Consider the following 7,538-nt stretch of genomic DNA (forward strand, 5'->3'; position numbering starts at 1 on the left):
TTTTTTTCTTTAAAAAAATTGAGATTATTACCCGTACGCGCGCCAATGATGAACATAAAATTCTTAATTGCGTGTCAAAAAATGCGCAATAACTACCTCTTAAAACCCACCAAATTTCATTTGCACATCTCGACCGGTTTCAGAGCAATAAATTAAATCGTCAGTTTTCAAGAAAAACTTTGACACCACGTATCTCGAAAAACGAATCATTTGCGGACATACGTTTATAAGCAAACTGCCATTATTTTCTCATGTAGAATCACCCCCTGCAATTTGTCACACTTATTTACTAACACCCTGTATTTAATAGTCACAAAACCATGCTAGTAGTTTTGTATTTAAGTTCCCAGCTCGATAAATAGTGAAGTCAACCGTTTTGTTTAATCTTTTATTATTTTTTATTAAAACTATATGTTTATGAAAAAAAGTATATAACACTTTCTCTTACTTTTATAGTACCTAATAACTACACTTTTGTAAAGAACTTATACCATAAATAAATAAATAACTGTCCTCTTTTTTTAAAGAAACTATAGTTTTTCTGTTTTGACACCTTGTGTTGACTAGAGTTTTTTTGAAAAATTGTGTAGTTTCTATTGCAAAATAATATCATAATGTAATTATTGTTTATTCAATTTACCATAAAAATAAAGAAAATAATATGAAAATATTAGTAGTATTGTGTTAACAAATCATACCTACCTATGAGATGTGACATCAACTGCTAAAATGTTGAGACAAATTTTCCTGTTCCTTGCTGGACATCTCAAGAGATCCTAAGGGTTCTGTTCTTGGACAGCCAGCACATAAAAATAATACAATAAAAAATGCCCTTCAAAGAGCATATAGCGTGTAAAAAAAATGAACCAAAAAACTTCGGGGATATACAGGCTGATTCACATATTATCCAAAAAATTTTGGGAGTAGATGCATCCTGTAAAATGGAGTCAAATCGTAAAATCTTTATAGTTTTCGAGAAAAAAATTATTGAAGTTGTAATATTTTCAACCTTTACATCGCTGGGCTACTATAGTCTCTAGCGTCAACAGAATGCAATATATCCGCGATGTGCGTTGTGCGTAGTGTGCTCTCTCTCCACGTAGTCCCAGATGATCCCGAACATTGAAATCCGATGAAATTTTATTTATTTGTTTCTTTGGAAAAGATTTGTTTCAATTTATTGTCCGGTCGCTGATTGCATTCTTTGCCTTGCGCAAGATCAGGTTTTACAGTGGATCAGTTTTCAGTTCCGTGCAGAAGTGTATTTTTAAATCATTTTCGAACTGCCCTTTTTGATGTTTTTTTTACAAAATTGTATTTGTAAGAGTCCCCTGTACATTTCAAATTTTTTTTGGATAGGTTCTGAATCATCCTGTATAGAACTGACACAAATAATGAGAGTACGACATATGAATTTCATTTCTAAAAATACTTTGTTGAGGAGGTAGAAGTCGTTGAATTTTCGAAAAATTTTACTTTTTCCCTATAGCGTTTTTTTTTCAAAAATTGAAAATTTTAAATTTGTGATATTATTTTTACTAATAATAATTCATAATCTATAGTACTCATTTAGAGGAAAAACTCTATTTTTTCGGTAGAATTCTACGCCTCTGACAGATCTGATAAAGTCTCATTATTTAATTTAGGTATGCAAGAAAAATGTAATATATACCGTTTTCGTGTTATTTGCCTTTTTAATACCGTGTATTAACAAAAAATTGTATTTTTATATTAAATTTATTAAATTTGTTTGTTCTACTGAATGGGAAAATAACAAGAATATCGTTTTTCATTCGAATAGAATAAATAATCAAAAACCTTAATCATATTTTCAGAAGTTGTAAGGGCGTAGAAATTAAAATATTTCACATTCCCTATCTCTTCAACGAAGTACGAGTATTTAAGAAGAAAATTGTATACGGTTCCCATTATAAGCACCAGTAAACTGGTGGAAACACTAAAACTTTCCTCATTTGAGTTTCTTCTTCTTCAGCCATATCTATGGCAATGGTAAATAAAATGAGCTTTTTGTCAAGTGGAATTACTTTATTAGATAAAATCAAAACAAAATGTAAGTAAACTATTTTTGCTATAAAAATAATTGTCGTCATTCCTTTACACCATCTATAATAAAACTTCTCTCTTATTGGCCTTACCATATGATTTTATAATAAAAATTGTAGAAGTTCTAAACTCTAGAAACAAAATTTAATTTTTTAGTAGTCTGATACAATACTAAAGAGCGTATCAAATAGTTAACTTTTCTCAATTTGGAGTTTACGGCTTTTCTTTATAAACTAAGCATTTCTAGATCAATTTAAAACAACATTCTCAGTATATACCTTTATTCTCTATTTAGTTTTGCCAACTTAAATTGGTGAATATAAAAACAAAGTTTATAATTTGAAGAAATGTTTCAAAATTCTATGAGGTATACCTGTGTTATTAAATTTGTCAGCGAAACGATAACACTGAAAAGGAAATTTTTATACCTTAGATCCCCTTTTCAANGTTCCGCACGGGCGAAAATGTTAGTAAATTCAACAAGGCTCGTATAGATGTATGACATAAAGTGAGCACAAGAAATCAAAGAACAACCTAATCATGATAAAACAAGTTAAATGTGAAACAAAGAGGTCGTTAATGCAATATCTGGGCAGTCACGACAATATACATGTTTTAACATGTAATAAATAAATCAGCAATCTATAATAATAATTGTAACAATTTTATCTTAGAGAAATATACGCCCCTGAGCGTAAGACAATGAAGGCTAAACATTCTTATTCTTATCATGAAATATCTATGTTTTTCAAACAACGTAATCATGACAAAAACAAATTAGATGTGAAACAAAGGAGTCATTATTGTAATGTATAGGCGCCCACACAATATACATATTTTAACAGGTAATAAATAATGAGCAATCGTTAATAATAATTATAACAATTTTACCTTAGAAAAATATATGCCCTTGAGCATAAAGCAATGGAAGCTGAACATACAAAGAATTATTATCAAGAAACATCTATAACCATCACAATCATAAAATTATATAGAACAATTAACAACAAAGTACTTAAAGAATATAACCTGCTAACTAATACGGGTTAAACACTTTTAATTTTCCACTACTTCTATATTTTTCACACTACACTGATCTTACTTTTCACTCCGCGCTGTTCTCACTTCAACTGCCTATCTTTGACTATCTAGGCTTCCTTCCAGAATTCCCTACCTAAGCGCTTGTTTTTTGTGCTTCCTTCTACCGAACGTTAATATTACTTTTTCATTGTTATACAACACTCATGTAACAGGTGACGTCGAAGTTGATAAGATAAGTACGGTTTTGCACAATACCTGTGTTATTAAGCTTGTGAGCGAAACGATAACACTGAAAAGGAAATTTTTATACCTTAGATCGCCTTTTCAATCAATGCAAACTTATTTAAAAAATACAACCGTACATAAAAAGTTATTTTTACTGTTTAAACAGTTTCCAAAGAATGAAGATATGAAAGGAAAGTTATTAGCATTATTAAAACAACATGGATTAGCTATTTCATATTTCTACAGCCATGGACGATAAAACTTTCCAAACCAAACTACATCTTTTATAAAACGAGATTTATTATTTTCATACTATAAACCCCTTTTAAAATCACTTTTTTTGTCCGCTGTTATGTCAGTACCGATAAAGATTTTTTCAGTAACAAAATTATATGAGAAAGAAAATGAAACCGTATTAATCTTGTATAGCCGGAATGAAGATAAAATGCCACAAGGAATTTATCATTTGTCTGATCGAGTTCTTGTCATGTTAGAAAATTGCTGCCTCTAATCTCTGTCCAAGTCACGGCTGTCGAAACCAGTTAATTTATCTGTACCAATATATTCAACTTTCTATTTAAGGGACGATATTACAGTTTCAAATGCGCAGAGGCAAAATATGGAGCTAATCCCTTGAATTAAAGGAAATATTTAAATACAGAGTGTCCAGAAAAACTGTTAAGTTAATAGTTATTTTTTGGGTAAAAAAAAAACAAGTAAAAAGGCTTTACACTGGAGCGACATAATATTATTTATATGCACGGCATAAAAGTCGTGAATGTTTAGCAGTAATGTCAGTCATCAGTCGTATAACTTTTCCTCTACAGATCTACGTTACTAACAATAAGTTGCGGGCCTCTAAAATTGAAAATTAAACATTGCTTTTTATTTATATCTCTTGAATTATATCATCAAATTCAAATAAATTTAGTGGTTTACACAACATACAAATATATTCTTTATGACCCTACAAATAGGGCTACCCATTTTCTACTAAACAGACCAAGGTAATAACGAGTTTGTGAAATAAAACCTTTAAATCCAGTTATCCAGAAAAAGGTTGTTCAAAACGACATTTACCATTTACGAATAATCGAATAATCACAGGCACACAAAAAGTAAAAAGTGTACCTTTGATTTGACTCAATAGACTTAATGTATTTTGACGTGTTGAATCCGAATCTGAAGTCCGTTTAGGTCAAACACTCCCAAAAGTTTGAGTAATTAGCAAAAAAAAGAGAAAAATCGCCGAAAATCATGTTAAGAGAGAGCAAAAAATAAAAAAAAAATGTTCAGAACCTGATCAAGTGGGTTTCTTATGTCTTTTGATGAGCTAAACTTAAATCTTTTCCCTCAGATTTTGCAAAAATCTCAAAATAATAACGGAAAACCACGAAAAATAGCGAAAAATCGACAAAAATCACGATAGTAAGTTTTTTTCTGACCTTGATCAATTGTGTTTCTTATGTATTTTGATACCCTGAATTCTGATTCTTCCTCTCTTTAGTGTCCAACAGAAGTCTGCCATCATGTTGATATCTAATCTTCCTTGGTATCGATTCTCAATTTCACTTATATCTTGATGAATACTTGCCAACAGGTGAGAGAATGGCTCTCCAAACTATTAACCAAGAGGAATTGAATAATCTCACACAAGATGGAGCTGAATATCTAGCAGCAGCACTGAAGAAGAAAAATTTGTTGACAAAAGGAAATAAAGCTTACGTTTATCGTCATAGAGAAAAGGCGTTTCGAAAATTCTTCACCAAAGATGAGGAAAATTCGTTGGTATTCTGTGAAGAATTAAAACCGAATACTTATAAGGACGAAGAGTGCAGACTTTATTTATTCTTCAAAATGAAGTCTCAAAGCTGTAACAGTACTGCTCCATAATGGGAATACAATCATATGCACCTATTCCAATAGCTCACTCAACGAAGCTCAAAGAGATTTACGAACATTTGTAGATAGTGTTGGAGATAATAAACTACTCGGAACATCAATGGAAAATATGCGGTGATCTAAAAATTTCAACCATGTTCCTGGACCAGCAATTAGGTTTCACAAAATATACTTGCTATGGAATAGCAGGGATAGGAAAAATCACTACGTTCAGAAAGAGAACGGAGCTTCCATCCAGCGTCGAGGAACATCGTACACAAAACAACTGATTGAGTTTTCAAAATTTCTACTACCACCTCTTCATATCAAGCTTGGTCTCATGAAGTAGTTTGTCAAAACTCTGGAGAAAGACTGTTTTCAATATTGAGAAGAGAAATTTCCAGCGATAAGTGATGCGAAATTGAACGGAGGTATTTTTGACAGTCCACTCCTCAAACTGGTACTCTTCTTCAAAACGAAAATTTCATTACAAGGATGAATAGCATTGAAAAAGCAGCATTGCAAAGTTTCAAGAATATCTCGGAACTTTTTTGGAAATGAGAAAAGTGGGGATTACGAAAATTAGGTTGGGAGATGTTGAAAAATTTCAAACAGTTAGATTGCTTGATGAATCTTAAATTGCACTTCCTACACTCTCACCTTGACTAATTTCCTTAAGACCTTGACGACTACAGTGAAGAACAAGGAGAAAGATTCCATGAAGATATAAGTGAAAGGGAGAATCGATACCAAGGAAGATGGGATATCAACAAGACGGCAGATTTCTGTAGGACACTAAAGAGAGAAACGAATCAGAATATACGGAAGAGAAACCCGCTGCATAGGTCATTCGAAGCGAAAAGAGTTCGCTACAGGAGAAGAAACGTTGTAGTGGTTTTTAAATGTGCTGCGAAAGTGTGCGGAGGTTCCGAGTGGGGAGAGATGAAATGTGCGAGAGGAGGGACAATAAAGACACTGGCACTACTGGCAGATCGTCGAGAGTTGTTCAAGGAGGTTGACGGTTGTTTGTTGACTTGGAGTGTTTTCCTAAATAATCTTACATAAGTAAATTTGTGTACCTATGTATGTAAAAATATTGTTAAATTAGTTACGGAAACCGACTAGAAGTCTTTCCCGAACCCGTACAAATCCAATACAAAGTGTAAGTGTAACAACAAAGAAAGCCTGATGCGAGTCAACCATATTTATTTTCATATCCATGACATTTATTCAAGATTTTTTGGGATTCACAATTTCCATTTTTTGCGATATTTTACAAATTTTTTTTAAATTTTTGGGTAATGAGGTTCAACAAGCTTTAGATTCAAATTCCACTCGACAAAATCTTTGTGGAAAACACTTGATCCAATCTAGAAAATCTCTTTCTAAATTTTCTCTCTCTCTTTCTTTCATTAATATGATTTTTTGCCATTTTCAGCAATTTTTTGTTTTTTTGGAAAATCTATGGGGGGATACAGCTAATAGACTTCAGACTCAAATTCAGCATATCAAAATACATTAAAAACACACTTGATCACTTCGAATTTTTTTGGGCTTACGTGATTTTTGGTGATTTTCGCTATTTTTGGTGTTTTCGCTATTGCTTTGCGATTTTTGCAAAATCTGGAGAGGATACAGCTTAAAAGACTTCAGATTGGGATTCGGTATAAAAATACATAAGAAACGCACTTGATTAAGTTCAGAACAAATCTTTCAGCGCTCACGTGCGTGATATTCGGAGACTTCTTACATTTGTTTGCCAATTTCTCAAAATTTTGGGAGTGTCTGAGCACGTCAAACTTTTTTGACCACTTTTTTATGTGCCGATGTCTTTGACTAAAACAGGGGACAAAAAAGTTATGATAATTTAAATAAATGTAGAGTGCTGTAGGTAGCTGGCTATATCTAACAATTTACAGTAAATTTGAGAATAGATTTCAATTTCTCATACCAGAAAACTCCTGTACACCAAGTTTGATATATTTACTACAATTAATAATGAAGTTAATGAAGAAAAACTAAAAATTCAACACCCTGTATATCGAAAACTAGGTATCAAATTTTGAACTAAGGTAACTTGGATTAGATCATAATATTTTGACCTTAGGAAAATATGGTAGAAATTTGTCCGGATCTTTTAACGCCCTGTAAATGTTTCCGACTGCTAAGAAAGAGATATTCTTGTTTCAGTTCAAAAAAATCAAAAATTTTTATTGGGAAATATGCAATTTTAGATTGGACGCACTAAGACTTGATGTTATATTCTTTATAAGAAAATTAATTTGAAAACTTTGGAAGGATGCATTATTTATAGCTGCATGACATTC

The sequence above is a fragment of the Anoplophora glabripennis genome, unplaced genomic scaffold (assembly GCF_000390285.2).
Source record: "Anoplophora glabripennis isolate ALB-LARVAE unplaced genomic scaffold, Agla_2.0 scaffold152, whole genome shotgun sequence".
In the NCBI taxonomy this organism is placed as follows: Eukaryota; Metazoa; Arthropoda; class Insecta; order Coleoptera; family Cerambycidae; genus Anoplophora; species Anoplophora glabripennis.